The sequence below is a fragment of the Saccopteryx bilineata genome, chromosome 1, assembly GCF_036850765.1.
Source record: "Saccopteryx bilineata isolate mSacBil1 chromosome 1, mSacBil1_pri_phased_curated, whole genome shotgun sequence".
NCBI lineage: Eukaryota > Metazoa > Chordata > Mammalia > Chiroptera > Emballonuridae > Saccopteryx > Saccopteryx bilineata.
In genome coordinates, this window is record NC_089490.1 from 152947852 (window position 1) to 152963523 (window position 15672).

The 15672-nt window shown below is 46.0% G+C and overlaps 1 pseudogene; it reads left to right on the plus strand.

Moving 5' to 3' along the window:
* Positions 1-524: 524 nt before the first annotated feature.
* The window catches only part of LOC136319389 (3-galactosyl-N-acetylglucosaminide 4-alpha-L-fucosyltransferase FUT3-like), a 30868-nt pseudogene continuing 15720 nt past the window's right edge, over positions 525-15672 (plus strand).

Here is a 15672-nt window from a genome sequence, read left to right on the forward strand (position 1 = left end):
TTGATTCTAGGAAACTCAGATAAGTCAGTAGCTTTGTGAGCACGGAATGAGTGGGTTTTGGAGCCCAGTGTGTGTTTTTACTTGCCCGCTGGGTGCGAGCTAGGATTAAAGATGATGGCCCATCAGTTTTTGGCTCCGTTGTTTCTTTACCGACTGTCCGAATCCAATGCGAACCTGCAGGGGCCAAGCTGCTTAGTGGTGGCCATGGCAACTGGCCATACATTTGACGTAGTCTGTGGCAGGATTCGATACAGATGGATATGGAGCCGCCACCACCTTTGCGTGGTGGAGTAGAGGACTGGCTGCTGTTATGGTTCCCCATGGCTGTCCTTTTAGGGGCCGTAGGCTGGCTGACTGCTTACAGCCATGCGAGAGGAAACTGAGAGCTCTGTGGAAGAGGCTGCCCGAGACCTGCAAACCGAGCAGTGGAAGGAGCTGGAGCAAATGTGGGAGAAAGAGATGCGACCCTGGAGCTGAAGCAAGCACTGAAGGAGGCCGACCAGGTTCGCGAGATTCGTTTGGAAATGGAGCAGATGCTGGAGAAGGAATCACAAGTTCGTGCGTTGCAGATTGCCCTGGATGTTGTGGAGAGCCAGCAGCGGCAGGAGGCCGGGGCCGAGGCTGAGGTCGGGGCTGAGGCTGGGCCCGGGACTGCAAGGCCGGCAGCAGGAGCCGATATTTCCAGTTCCTCTTTGGAGGATGAGGAACATCAGGCTGGAGTGGCAATCCGTAGTCTCCAGAAGGTGAGAACCCAGCAGCAAGGAATACTTACTATGTTCCTGGTAGGTCTGTGATTTTGGGACATAGGGTTGGACGCTAACATGCTCTCCGGAGCAGAGATGGAAATACTGACTGCCATTGCCATGTGCTCCTTTTTTTTTTTTTTTTGTATTTTTTTCTGAAGCTGGAAACGGGAAGAGACAGTCAGACAGACTCCCGCATGCGCCCAACCGGGATCCACCCGGCACGCCCACCAGGGGCGAAGCTCTGCTCCTCTGGGGCGTCGCTCTGTTGCGACCAGAGCCACTCTAGCGCCTGGGGCAGAGGCCAAGGAGCCATCCCCAGCGCCCGGGCCATCTTTGCTCCAATGGAGCCTCGGCTGCGGGAGGGGAAGAGAGAGACAGAGAGGAAGGAGAGGGGGAGGGGTGGAGAAGCAGATGGGCGCTTCTCCTGTGTGCCCTGGCCGGGAATCGAACCCAGGTCCCTGGCACGCCAGGCTGACGCTCTACCGCTGAGCCAACTGGCCAGGGCCCATGTACTCCTCTTTGAGACAGTGTAAGACCTGCCAGGAAGGCAGGGATGAGGGGGGTGGCTGACGCCCCATGTGTGTGGGCTGATTTCCTGGACTACAACTGGAGTGAGCACTGGCTCCTTTGTTGGATGGACTTATGGATTTTGGACAATGTGAAATACCCTGATGGGGGGTGGCTTTGCTAGAGGCTCTTTCCCTGCCCCAGGAAGCTTTTCCCATGGCTAGAAAGAAGACCGAGGACATTTTGTGCTTTGGGCAAAGTGCTTAGAGACTAGTGAAGTGTACCTTTGTGATTATTGAAACTGTATGATTTGTGCTGTTGTAATTTGTATAATGTGCCTAATTTCCTTGCACAGGGATGCCGGTGGTGTAGATTGTGGGTAGTAAAGTGAGCATAGGGATGGATTGTTGGGCAGATAAAATATATTATGTTCACTTTGTTAAAGATGGCGCTGCCCACATGGAAGCCTGTTGCCCAGGTGATATTGATGTGTGTTGGGGTCGAGCTGTGGGCAGGCAGGATCCTTGTAGCCTGGGGCTTGGTTTTAGGACTAAGCCTTTCCCACCCTTTTTGATGTGGGGTGGTGCAATCCTATCATGCCTCAGATAAGTGACTTTGTATTAGAGCCTTCCCTATTTTGTATATTAGATGAAAGGTTTTGATTTCTTAGTTGCTCATTGATTGCTTTCTCATATGTGCCTTGACCATGGGCCTTCAGCAGACTGAGTAACCCCTTGCTCAAGCCAGTGACCTTGGATCCAAGCTGGTGAGCTTTGCTCAAACCAGATGAGCCCGCGCTCAAGCTGGCGACCTTGGGGTCTCAAACCTGGATCCTCCACATCCCAGTCTGACATTCTATTCACTGTGCCACCACCTGGTCAGGCAGGTTTTGATTTCTACACTATAAAATGGGGGCAGAACAGGAACTTGCGCTCTTGGTTCCTGAGATTAGCATTAGAGGAGAGAGCAGAGAGGAGAGCAGAGAGAGACCACGTGGAGGAGACCAGGAGAAGCAGCCAAGATGGCAGAGTGCTGAAGGAAAAGCCAGTTTGTGCAGAGTTTGTGCAGAGAGAAGGAAGGAGATGGGGAACAGAGGTGAATAAGTCTGGTGAGCTAGAAACCTTTGATTCTAGGAAACTCAGATAAGTCAGTAGCTTTGTGAGCACTGAATGAGTGGGTTTTGGAGCCCAGTGTGTTTTTTTACTTGCCTGCCGGGTGCAAGCTAGGATTAAAGATGATGGCCCATCAGTTTTTGGCTCTGGTTTTTTGTTGTTTTTTTTTTTTTCATTTTTCTGAAGCTGGAAACGGGGAGAGACAGTCAGACAGACTCCCGCATGCGCCCGACCGGGATCCACCCGGCACGCCCACCAGGGGCGACGCTCTGCCCACCAGGGGGCGATGCTCTGCCCATCCTGGGCGTCGCCATGTTGCGACCAGAGCCACTCTAGCGCCTGAGGCAGAGGCCACAGCCATCCCCAGCGCCCGGGCCATCTTTGCTCCAATGGAGCCCTGGCTGCGGGAGGGGAAGAGAGAGACAGAGAGGAAAGCGCGGCGGAGGTAGTGGAGAAGCAAATGGGTGCTTCTCCTGTGTGCCCTAGCCGGGAATCGAACCCGGGTCCTCCGCACGCTAGGCCAACGCTCTACCGCTGAGCCAACCGGCCAGGGCCTGACATCAGGTTTTAAAACAGCTTCATTGAAAAATAATTTAGTTCCTATACAGTTCACCCATTTAAAGCATACAATCCAAAGGTTTTTGTCATATCACATTATTTTTTAAATTGTGGCCAAATATATATAATATAAAATTTGCCATTTTTGCCTGACAAGGTGGTGGCACAGTGGATAGAGCATGAGACTGGGATGCGGAGGACCCAGGTTCAAAACCCCAAGGTAGCAGGCTTGAGCGTGGGCTCACCAGCTTGAGCACGAGGTCACTGGCTTGAGTGTGGGATCATAGAAATGACCCCATGGTTGCTTGAGCAATGACCCCCTGGGCTTGAGCCCAAAGGTTGCTGACTTGAGCAAGGGGTCACTCACTCTGCTGTAACCGCCCCCAGCCCCCTGTCAAAACACATATGAGAAAGCAATTACTGAACAACTAAAGAGCTACATCGAAGAATTGATGCTTCTCATCTCTTTCTCTTCCTGTCTGTCTGAACCTATTTGTCCCTCTGACTCTCTCTCTCTGTCTCTGCCAAAAATAAATAAATAAATAAAACTTGCCGTTTTAACCATTATTTATTTATTTATTTTTAAAGGCTTTATTCATTTTAGAGAGGGAGAAGAGGGAGAGAGACAGAAAAGGGGGGAGGAGCAGGAAGCATCAACTCCCATATGTGCCTTGACCGGGCAAGCTCAGGGTTTTGAACTGGTGACCTCAATGTTCCAAGTCCACACTTTATGCTTTATCCACTGCACTACCACAAGTAGGCAAGGCGCCAATTTACCCATTTTAAATATGCATTAGTTCCATTCACATTTTGTGCAACCACTGCTGCTATATATTTCCAAAACATTTTTATCACTCCAAACAACAATCTCTGTACTCTGTAAGCAAAAACTCCCATTCCCCTTTCAAGCCTCCTAAGCCCTGGTAACCTCTAATCTACTTCCTGTATCTATGAATTATTCTATTCTAGATATTTCATAGCAGTGGGATCATACATATTTACCCTTCTAGTTTATTTCATTTTTTTGTTTGTTTGGTTTTTTTGGGGGGGGTTTTGTGGCAGAGGCAGAGAGAGTCAGAGAGAGGGACAGATAGGGACAGACAGGAAGGGAGAGAAATGAGAAACATCAACTCTTCGTTGTGGTTCCTTAGTTGTTTATTGATTGATTTCTCATATGTGCCTTGACCCGGGGGCTACAGCAGACTGAGTAACCCCTTGCTTGAGCCAGTGACCTTGGGCTCAAACCAGTGAGCCTTGCTCAAACCAGATGAGCCTGCGCTCAAGCTGGCAACCTCGGGATCTCGAACCTGGGTCCTCCACATCCCAGTCCAACACTCTATCCACTGCGCCACCACCTGGTTAGGTTAGTTTATTTCATTGAGCATAATATTTTTGGGGTTCACCCATATTGTAGCACATGTCAGAATTTCCTTCCTTTTGAAGGCTGAATAACATTCTACTGTGTGAATGGACCACATTGTGTTTATCCATCATCTGTCAATCAGCATTTGTGATGTTTGCAACCTTTGGCTGTTGTGAATAATGCTGCTGTGAACATGTGTGTATGAATAAATACCTGTTCCAGTCCCTCTTTTCTGTTCCTGTGGATAGATACCTAGGAATGAAATTGCTGGGTGATTTGGTAATTCTGTTATAATGTACTGTTCCCCAGATTCTGAAAAATACTGTAACTCATTCCATTGGGTTTATGCAGAGACCCACGTCCAGATGAATTTTGAAGAGTTTTATTAAAGGAGATTTATTAACTATGTCGGCTGCATATGGCTGAGATGAGGCAGCAGACCCAAATCGTGTGTTAGACCCTAAAATATTTTAGGGGCTGTTTATATACCCTTGATCACACAGGGGCAGGGGCATGACATCATGGCACAAGCTGACAACATTTGTTTAGGGGACACACAGAAACATTAAGACTTTCAAGGTAACACAATCAAAGATGTTTACAAATCTTTTAGGGTTCATCTTCTCTCACTAGCCTAAAGGTATTTTACTCTCAAGATTCCAAGAAGGGGGAGGAACTACAATCAATATAAGATGGTATGTAGCTCTCCAACATCTCTCGCAGCAATATATTTGCTGATTTATCTCCACGGGGAAGTGAAATAAAAGACAGGATAAACAAATGGGACTATATCAAACTAAAAAGCTTTTGCACAGCTAAAGACAACAAGAACAGAATAAAAAGACAAACTACACAATGGGAGAACATATTTGACAATACGTCTGATAAGGGGTTAATAACCAAAATTTATAAAGAACTTGTAAAACTCAACACCAGGAAGACAAACAATCCAATCCAAAAATGGGCAAAAGAGATGAATAGACACTTCTCCAAAGAGGACATACAGATGGCCAATAGGCATATGAAAAAATGCTCAACATCACTAATCATTAGAGAAATGCAAATTAAAACCACAATGAGATATCACCTTACACCAGTCAGAATGGCGCTTATCAACAAAACAACACAGAATAAGTGCTGGCGAGGCTGTGGAGATAAGGGAACCCTCCTGCACTGCTGGTGGGAATGCAGACTGGTGCAGCCACTGTGGAAAACAGTATGGAGATTCCTCAAAAAACTGAAAATCGAACCGCCTTTTGACCCAGCTATCCCACTTTTAGGAATATACCCCAAGGACACCATAGAACAGCTCGAAAAGGAGAAATGCACCCGCATGTTTGTGGCAGCATTGTTCACAATAGCGAAGATCTGGAAACAGCCCAAGTGTCCGTCAGAGGACGAGTGGATTAAAAAGCTTTGGTACATATATACTATGGAATACTACTCAGCCATAAGAAATGATGACATCGGATCATTTACAATAACATGGATGGACCTTGATAACATTATATGGAGTGAAATAAGTAAATCAGAAAAAAAACTGAGATGAATCCATACATAGAAGGGACATAAAAATGAGACTCAGAGACATGAACAAGAATGTGATGGCAACAGGGGCGGGGGGGTTGGGGGAGGGGGGATGGGTTGAAGAAGGAGAGAGGGGTTAGGGGAGGGGAGGGGCACAAAGAAAACCAGATAGAAGGTGACAGAAGACAATTTAACTTTGCGGGAGGGGTATACAGCACAATCAAATGTCAAAATAATCTGGAGAAGTTTTCTCTCAACATATGTACCCTGATTTATCAATGTCACTGCATTAAATTTAATAAAAAATATATATTAAAAAAAAAAAAGATGGTATGTAAATTCTGTCTCCTATTGAAAGAGAAGTTTCTTGGCTAACCTTTATTTTAGATTTAAAACTAAATGACCCATTGTTCTTGCAAGCCAGAAACTTCTACATTTTTCTCCCTCCCCTCCCCAAAGGAAGGATGGGACAGGAAAGCCTGACCTTTTCTCCTAGAATATCAATATTAATTTTTCAGCTTTATGGTACCTTACAACATCCCCACTGGTTTTATTTCCTAAGTCAAATTCCTGACTTAATTTACTGAAGAGCATGAGGCTGTTTTGTAGAAAATATTAACTTATAACACGTAACAGATATTTAACAGACAGCATTAATAGCAATACAGTTCACTAAAGAAATAAATATTACTGATTAATTTCCTATAAATTACACAAACCTTTTTTCAATTTACATAAAACTAACTGGCTTTTATAACAATTTACCTTTAGTCAGAACTCTTCATTTTAAAACTTTTAACTTTTAGTGACAATTAAGTTGGTTTTCATTGTCTGATTAAAAGGGAATTTTAGTGAGTTTCTTCATGCATTAACCATACATAGACCAACCAGCTTCTGGTTTGTGGTTGGAGTAGGGCACGCTATCCTTCTACCTTGGCAGCAGTGGGAGTTGTCAGGATCACGGTGTGTGCACAATGTGTGGACGCATCCACGTGAGAGTCAGCCCTTGGGTGATGTACTGGATCTCTTGGTAATGCTGGAAGTGCCTTTCGGACAGTCTTTTGAATAGATTGCTGAGTAACCTGCCAACCCTGCAAGCACGTAAGGAAAGAGTGGTTACGTTTCCTTTATGATTTGATTTATTCATTTTATTTGCCCTGAACCTTTTGGTGCCTGTGGGTACAATGTAACTTCAAATTAGCTTCTAATTAATATTGGGTTCCTTTCCTACCAGCTTTGAGACTGTGGACTCAAATGCAGACCTAACACTAGAATGGGTGAGCTAAATTTGGAAAGAATTCTACATAGTAATTTCCCAATAACTGTTACTGTGCCCTATTTTAGAAGGAAAAGCTTTTATTTGTTTATTAATTAATTATTAAAGTCTATTTCTAATGTTTATTTGGGAAAATTCCTTTATTTCTGATTTTTTAATAATTTCCTTATTTTGTTTAGTATTTATTTGCACATAAATTAAACATTCAGATATTATGCCTTCTGTAATAGATTTTAAGTCTGGCTTCTTTAATTATTCTTTTTCTATTGGCAAAATCTTTTTCTAATTGGTTTTGAATAAACCTTTGGCAATAAGGGTCCCAAAACCCCACTGGTTTTGGGTGGCATCTACTCATTTGAATTACTATGTTCCTATTTTGAGGCAGACTGGAAAAATAATATATAATAAACAATAAAATTAAAACAGCTAATGTTAATAAACACTATAAAAAGTATTCTAATACAATAAAATGACTAAAGCCTACTAAATTATTAAACAAAAACAAAGTTCTAACCAATATAATGATTCAAAATAAAATTCTTACAGTCACAAATGTTTTTAACATGTTAACGTAATTTTACTAAGTCTATGTTGATACCATTACCATGTTGTAAGGTACCAAAAAGCTGAAAATTGATATTGATATTCTGGGAGGAAAGGTCAGACTTTCCTATCAGGTTTTCCTGTCTCATCCCTCACTTAGGGAGGGGAGGGAGAAGAATGTAGAAGTTTCTGGCTTACAAGAACAATAGGCCATTCCATTTTAAATCTAAAATAAAGGTTAATCGCCTGACCTGTGGTGGCACAATTGGATAAAGCATAGATTTGGAACACTGAGGTCACCAGTTCGAAACCCCAGGCTTACCTGGTCAAGCCACATATGGGAGTTGATGCTTCCTGTCCTCCCCCTTCTCTCTCTCTCTCTCCTTCATTCCCTCTCTCTCCTCTCTGAACATTGAATAGTCTTTAAAAAAACAAAACAAAAATAAATAAAATAAAATAAAGGTTAACCTGGAAACTTCTTCTCTTTCAATAGGAGGCAGAATTTACATACCACTTTGCATTGATTGTAGTCCCTCCCCCTTCCTGGAATCTTGAGGGTAAAATACCTTTAGGCTAGTGAGGGAAGATGAACCCTGAAAGATTTGTAAACATCTTAGATTGTGTTACTTTAAAGGTCTTAATTTTTCTGTGTATCCCCTAAGCAAATGTTGCCAGCTTGTACCATGATGTCATGCTCTCCCTCATCCGTGTGTGATCAAGGGTATATAAACAGCCCCTGAGCTATTTTTGGCACTGCACAATTTGGGTTTGCAGATGCCCCATGTCAGCCATATGTGGCCGGCATATTAAAATTTCCTCCTCTAATAAAACCCTTCAAAAATTCATCTGGACTGGGTGTCTCTATGCGAACTCGATGAAATGAGGTACAGTGCCTTTCAGAATCTGGGGTATGGTACTTTATAATGACTGCTTCATATTATTTTGCAAATGTAACCTAATTTTACTTCACTCTGAGAAATATCCCAAAGAGCAGGAATCACATATATTCAAGAAAAGTCCACAAGGCACTGGAGTTGTGGTCACATTCTACATTCTGTATCTAGAGTCTAAGTCCTAATGATCACTGCTTTTAAATTGAATTAGGAGCAGGTCCCAGCCTAGAATAGGCATGGGGGGGCATTAAGACAAGAGAAATAAAGGAGATATTATACATTAAACAACGCAACAGAAATCAAACTGTCAATACCCACAGTAGAGGTCTTCGAGGGATAAATAAAACTCAAATATTAAGCAAGGCATAGTAAGTGGCCCTCTTGTTTACAAGAAATGAGATCAGTTTACCTGCTACTTGGAAGAAATACTCTAGGCTCGTTCATGGTGACATGAGATTGGGAGGGGTCAACGTCCTTGGGTACCTTTAACTTTCAGTGGCAAGTCCCAGCAGGCTGGGCAATGTCAGGTCCCGGGTAGCTGGATTAGGGCTGGAAGAGACTGAACCCTCCCTCCACAGAGCAAGGGAGCAGCTTACCTTCTCATGTCCCTTTTTCCCACAGCAAAGGCATGTCCCCTGGTGGGACTGAGAAGCCTGGCAGGATTCAACTCTATGACCTTTCTTTCCACTTTTGAAGCAGGGCCCTGATGGAATCCTATGAAGCCCCTTTGGGATGCTGGAGCCTTTAAGTGCATATGCCAAAAGCTAGTATTTTTCTGATCTCTTTTGGGCTCTATTTGCCTTTCCTGTTCCTACTTTGGTCATTATAGACCTTAAAAGTCATGCTCAGAAGATCTCGCTGAGGGGCTTGAGGGTCCTTTCCTGTCTATATAAACTTTTGGAAAAAGACAAAAGCAGCGTTATTAGCTGGATCAAATAAAAGAGGGTAAAAGCTTGCAAGAAAAACAGGAGTTCTGGGATATGACTCCTTTTCTTATATTACTTAGCTTTGAACAATATTGTTTCAAAATGATAGTAAACTAAACATTACATAAAAAAACATTATTAACAATTCCTAATGTTTAAACTAAGATTTCAACATTACAGGGCTATAAAACAGTAAATAAAAGTTAGAAAAAGGCCTTTGAAATAACATATACATTTTAACATGGAAAATACTTTTTTTTTTTGTATTTTTCTGAAGCTGGAAACAGGGAGAGACAGTCAGACAGACTCCCGCATGCGCCCAACCGGGATCCACCCGGCATGCCCACCATGGGCAACGCTCTGCCCACCAGGGGGCGATGCTCTGCCCCTCTGGGGCATCGCCCTGCCGTGACCAGAGCCACTCTAGCGCCTGGGGCAGAGGCCAAGGAGCCATCCCCAGCTTCTGGGCCATCTTTTGCTCTAATGGAGCCTCAGCTGTGGGAGGGGAAGAGAGAGACAGAGAGGAAGGAGGGAGGGGGGATGGAGAAGCAAATGGGTGCCCCTCCTATGTACCCTGGCCAGGAATCAAACCTGGGTCCCCCGCATGCCAGGCTGATGCTCTACCACTTAGCCAACCGGCCAGGGCCGGAAAATACTTTTTACACAATGAGGGATTCTTGGTACAAACTACCCAGCTGGCAAAGAGATATTGGCTCTCTTTTGACCCAAAGTAATTTACACTATTAAGTCAACATGAGGGGCAGGATACCTAAGGGGGAAGCAGATTCCAAGGACTGGTAGTGGAGTCTGCTGCTTTTATATATTTTTTCCTGCTGTTTGTCTTGTGTAATCCAGTTTGCTACCTGTAACTAACTGCCTTGCTTTGAGCAGTTAAATACAATTTTCACAAAATTACTTTCCCAATAGTGAGTTGCTTTAGCCTATATGAGGTTTCCACTTTTTTTTTTTAAGCAAAGTTTTAATTTTTAATACTATTCCTACCCTGTATTTTCCAAATGGGCAAAACCTCTTTGGGTCAGTAGGTGGATATTTGAAACTAGTTTCTTTTCTATATTTCCTCACCCTTTCTCTAGCACCTTTCCTGTCGCTCCGCACAACGCACATCCCAGCTCGGTTTTTCTCTTGTCTTTCATCTAAATCGCTTGCTTGAAGGGAGAGACAAGATGGCGATGGAGTAGGCGGATGTACCAACTTCCACCTCCCAGAACCAAAGTGGATTACAAACAAATTCTAAGAACCATCATCTGAAAAAACCAACTTTGGACTAAACTAAGAGGATTCTTAAATCAAGGAACACTGAAGAAGCCACACTGAGACTGGTAGGAAAAGGGGAAAAGCAGAGAGGGCTGCCCAGCTCCCCGAAGCGAACGGCAGCTGGGAGAGAGTCGCATGGCAGGAAGTGAGTTTAGCAGAGAGGGGAGGGTCCTGAGTCCCAGGAACAAAGCCCCAGCCTGCAGCCCCAGAGCCTAGAAGAGGCATATGGACAGTATTTAGCTGGAAACAAGACAGGATATGTTTGTGAGAAAGAGACTGATTTCTCAGACCCAGGATTCTTCTTAAAGGGACCGCGCAGAAAACCTCTCTCACAACCACTCACCCGGGTCTCCAGGGGATGGGGAGAGAGGAGAGGACTGGAGTAGCAGGAAGAGAGTGTAATCTAGGAGGCATGGGGAGAAACATTTTGAGAGACAGCCACCCTAACCCCTGGGATGAGTCACTTCCCAAATCTGAAGTGAATATTTCCCCTGGAAACAGTAATACCAGCAAAGGGAAGCAGGACACCAGCCAAACAAGCTCTCCCACAGCACTCAGAGCAGAGTCGCTTAGAAGGAGGGAACTTTCGGGACTACAGTAGTGAGTGTTAGGGTCTGAGCTGCAGCGCCCCCACCCACACGGCTGAGGGCTCACCTGAGGGTGGACAGCAGTGGGACGCGGAAGCGTGGTTCTGTCAGCAAGGGCAGAAGCCAGCTGGCCACCACTGAGGCTCAGGTGTGAGTTCAGTCTTGCCCGGCTGGGGAGGAGGGGACGTGCAAAAGTGGTCAAGCCCAGCTGCGGGCCGCCTGCAATCCAGCCTGTGGGGGAATGGCAGGAGTCCCGGAAGGGGCAGAGACCCACCCTTGAGCAAGGGCCCAGGAGCACAGCCCTGCCCCGCCCATGGAACCAAGGCTTGTGGCCTGACTTGGAAGCCAGCTCCTCTCGCGGGGATGGAGCCAAAAGCCCAGAACAGGTGGAGTCCCGCTACTGAGTGTGGGCAAGCAGTCGGGCCCAGCCTGTGGAGCCAAGGCTTGCAGCCATCCCACAAGTGGGCCCCTCCTGCAAGAGCAGGGCAAAAGCCCAGAATCAGGCGGAGACCCACAGCTGAGCAAAGGTGCTCAACCCTGCCCTCAAGGCCAAGCATAATGCCACCCGCGGGGGCAGGGCAAAGGCCAAAGCCAAAAAGGCTTGTATACCCAAGCACATGATCACAGCCACTCCTGTGAAGGAGAGGTGGAAACCACAGCAACAACCCCAGTGGGTGAGCACCAGCAACGCCCATACCCGAACGCCCTAGGCAGCAAGAGCAGAGGGGGTGGTGGGCCTGCAGACAGACCACATCTAGGAAACACAGAGACCCCACCCAGTGGACTCCAGTGGCCAAAACCTTCTTTTACACAGACAAAATGAGAAAGCAGAGAAATGCAACACAAATGAATCGAGATAAATCCCCAGAAAAGGACCAGAATGAGTCAGATATAACCAAATTACCAGATGCAGAGTTTAAAATAACGATAGTTAGGATGCTCAAAGATATTAGAGAACAACAATAGATGATCATTATGAACACCTAAATAAAGAGATAGTAAAAAAAAAGAGATAGTAAATATAAAAAAGAACATTGAAATAATAAAAAGGAATCAGTCAGAAATGACAAATACAATATCAGAAATGGGCCTGACCTGTGGTGGCGCAGTGGGATACATAAAGCATCGACCTGGAACACTGAGGTCGCCGGTTCGAAACCTTGGGCTTGCCTGGTCAAGGCACATATGGGAGTTGATGCTTCATGCTCCTCCCCCTTCTCTCTCTGTCTCTCTCTCTCTCACTCCTCTCTCTCTAAAAAATAAAATCAATAAATAAAAAAGAATATCATAAATGAAGAACACAATGGAAGGAATTAAAAGCAGGATGGATGAAGCTGAGGATCGAATCAGCGAGTTAGAGGACAAGATAAATAAAGGCATGAAGCAGAGCAGAAAAAAGAAAAGAGACTCAAAAAGTCAGAGGAAACTCTAAGAGAGCTCTGTGACAACATGAAGAGAAATAACATTTGCATCGTAGGGGTTCCTGAAGAAGAAGAGAAAGAACAAGGGATAGAGACTTTGCTCAAACATATCATAGCTGAAAATTTCCCTCAATTAAGGCAGGAAAACATCTCACAAGTTCAAGAAGCACAGAGAGCCTGGCCAGGCGGTGGCGCAGTGGATAGAGCGTCGGACTGGGATGCCAAGGACCCAGATTCGGGACCCCGAAGTCGCCAGCTTGAGCGTGGGCTCAACTGGTTTGAGCAAAAGCTTACCAGCTTGGACCCAGGGTCGCTGGCTCGAGCAAGGGGTTGCTTGGTCTGCTGGAGGCCCGCAGTCAGGGCACATGTGAGAAAGCGGTCGGTGAACAGCTAGGGTGTCACAACGAGAAACTGATTGATGCTTCTCATCTCTCTCTGTTCTGTCTGTCCTGTCTCTGACTCTCTCTCTGTCTCTGTAAAAAAAAAAAAAAAAAAAAGAAGCACAGAGAACTCCATTAAAGAGAAACCCAAAGAAATCTACACCAAGACACATCATAATTAAAATACCAAAACTAAGTGATAAAGAGAAAATATTAAAAGCTGCTAGAGAAAAAAAGACTATCACCTACAAAGGAGCCCCCATAAGGATGACTTCCGACTTCTCAACAGAAACAGTGGAGGCCAGAAGGGAATGGCAAGAAATATTCAAAGTAATGCAGAACAAGAGCCTACAACCAAGACTACTTTATCCAGCAAGGCTATCGTTTAAAATTGAAGGAGAAAGAAAAAGCTTTCCAGACAAAAAAAAAAAAACTCAAGGAATTCACTACAACCGAACCAAGGCTGCAAGAAATGCTAAGGGGCCTGTTGTAAACAGATCAAAGGAGAAAAAGAATATAGCAAAAGAGGAATACAGTTTTGTTTTGTTTTTTTTCAGAGACAGAGACAGATTCAGAGAGAGGGATAGGGAGGGACAGACAGATAAGAATGGAGAGAGATGAGGCCCTGGCCGGTTGGCTCAGCGGTAGAGCGTCGGCCTAGCGTGCGGAGGACCCGGGTTCGATTCCCGGCCAGGGCACACAGGAGAAGCGCCCATTTGCTTCTCCACCCCTCTGCCGCGCTTTCCTCTCTGTCTCTCTCGTCCCCTCCCGCAGCCAAGGCTCCATTGGAGCAAAGATGGCCCGGGCGCTGGGGATGGCTCTGTGGCCTCTGCCCCAGGAGCTAGAGTGGCTCTGGTCGCAACATGGCGACGCCCAGGATGGGCAGAGCATCGCCCCCTGGTGGGCAGAGCGTCGCCCCTAGTGGGCGTGCCGGGTGGATCCCGGTCGGGCGCATGCGGGAGTCTGTCTGACTGTCTCTCCCTGTTTCCAGCTTCAGAAAAATGAAGAAAAAAAAAAAAAAAAAAAAAAAAAAAGAAAAGAAGAATGGAGAGAGATGAGAAGCATCAATCATCAGTTTTTCATTGTGGCACTTTAGTTGTTCATTGATTGCTCTCTCATATGTGCCTTGACCATGGACCTTCAGCAGACGGAGTAACCTCTTGCTTGAGCCCATGACCTTGGGTCCAAGCTGGTGAGCTTTGCTCAAACCAGATGAGCCCATGCTTAAGCTGGTGACCTCAAGGTCTCGAACCTGGGTCCTCTACATCCCAGTCCAATGCTCTATCCAGTGCGCCACCACCCAGTCAAGCAGCAATACAATTTTAAAGAATAAAATGGCAATAAACAATTACATATCAATAATAACCTTAAATGTAAATGGATTAAGTGATCCGATCAAAAGACATAGGGTAGCTACATGGATAAGAAAACAGGACCCAGCCCTGGCCGGTTGGCTCAGCAGTAGAGCGTCGGCCTGGTGTGCAGGGGACCCAGGTTCGATTCCCGGCCAGGGTACATAGGAGAGGCGCCCATTTGCCTCTCCACCCTCCCCCTTCCTCTCTGTCTCTCTCTTCCCCTCCCGCAGCCAGGGCTCCATTGGAGCAAAGATGGCCCGGGCGCTGGGGATGGCTCCTTGGCCTCTGCCCCAGGCGCTGGAGTAGCTCTGGTCACGGCGGAGCAACGCCCCGGAGGGGCAGAGCATCGCCCCCTGGTGGGCAGAGCGTCGCCCGTGGTGGGCGTGCCGGGTGGATACCAGTCGGGCGCATGCGGGAGTCTGTCTGACTGTCTCTCCCCGTTTCCAGCTTCAGAAGGATACAGGGAAAAGGAAAAAAAAAAGAAAAAGAAAGAAAATTAACAAAGCAACAGCATACTTAAAGGACACACTAGATCAACTCGATTTAATAAATATCTTCAGAACCTTTCACCCTAAAGCAGCAGAATATACATTCTTTTCAAGTGTTCATGGTACATTCTCTAGGATAGACCACATGTTAGGACACAAAAGTGGTCTCAACAAATTTAAGAAGACTGAAATCATATCAAGCATTTTCTCTGATCACAATGGCATGAAACTAGAAATGAACCACAACAGAAAAGCTCAAAAACTCTCAAACACATGGAAACTAAATAGCAGGTTGTTAAATAACGAATGGAGGCCCTGGCCGGTTGGCTCAGCGGTAGAGCGTTGGCCTGTCGTGCGGGGGACCCGCGTTCGATTCCCGGCCAGGGCACATAGGAGAAGCGCCCATTTGCTTCTCCATCCCCGCCCCCTCCTTCCTCTCTGTCTCTCTCTTCCCCTCCCGCAGCCAAGGCTCCACTAGAGCAAAGATAGCCCGGGCGCTGGGGATGGCTCCTTGACCTCTGCCCCAGGCGCTAGAGTGGCTCTGGTCATGGCAGAGCGACGCCTCGGAGGGGCAGAGCATCGCCCCCTGGTGGGCAGAGCATCGCCCCTGGTGGGCGTGCCAGGTGGATCCCGGTTGGGCGCATGCGGGAGTCTGTCTGACTGTCTCTCCCCATTTCCAGCTTAAGAAAAAAAAAAAAATACAAAAAAAAAAATA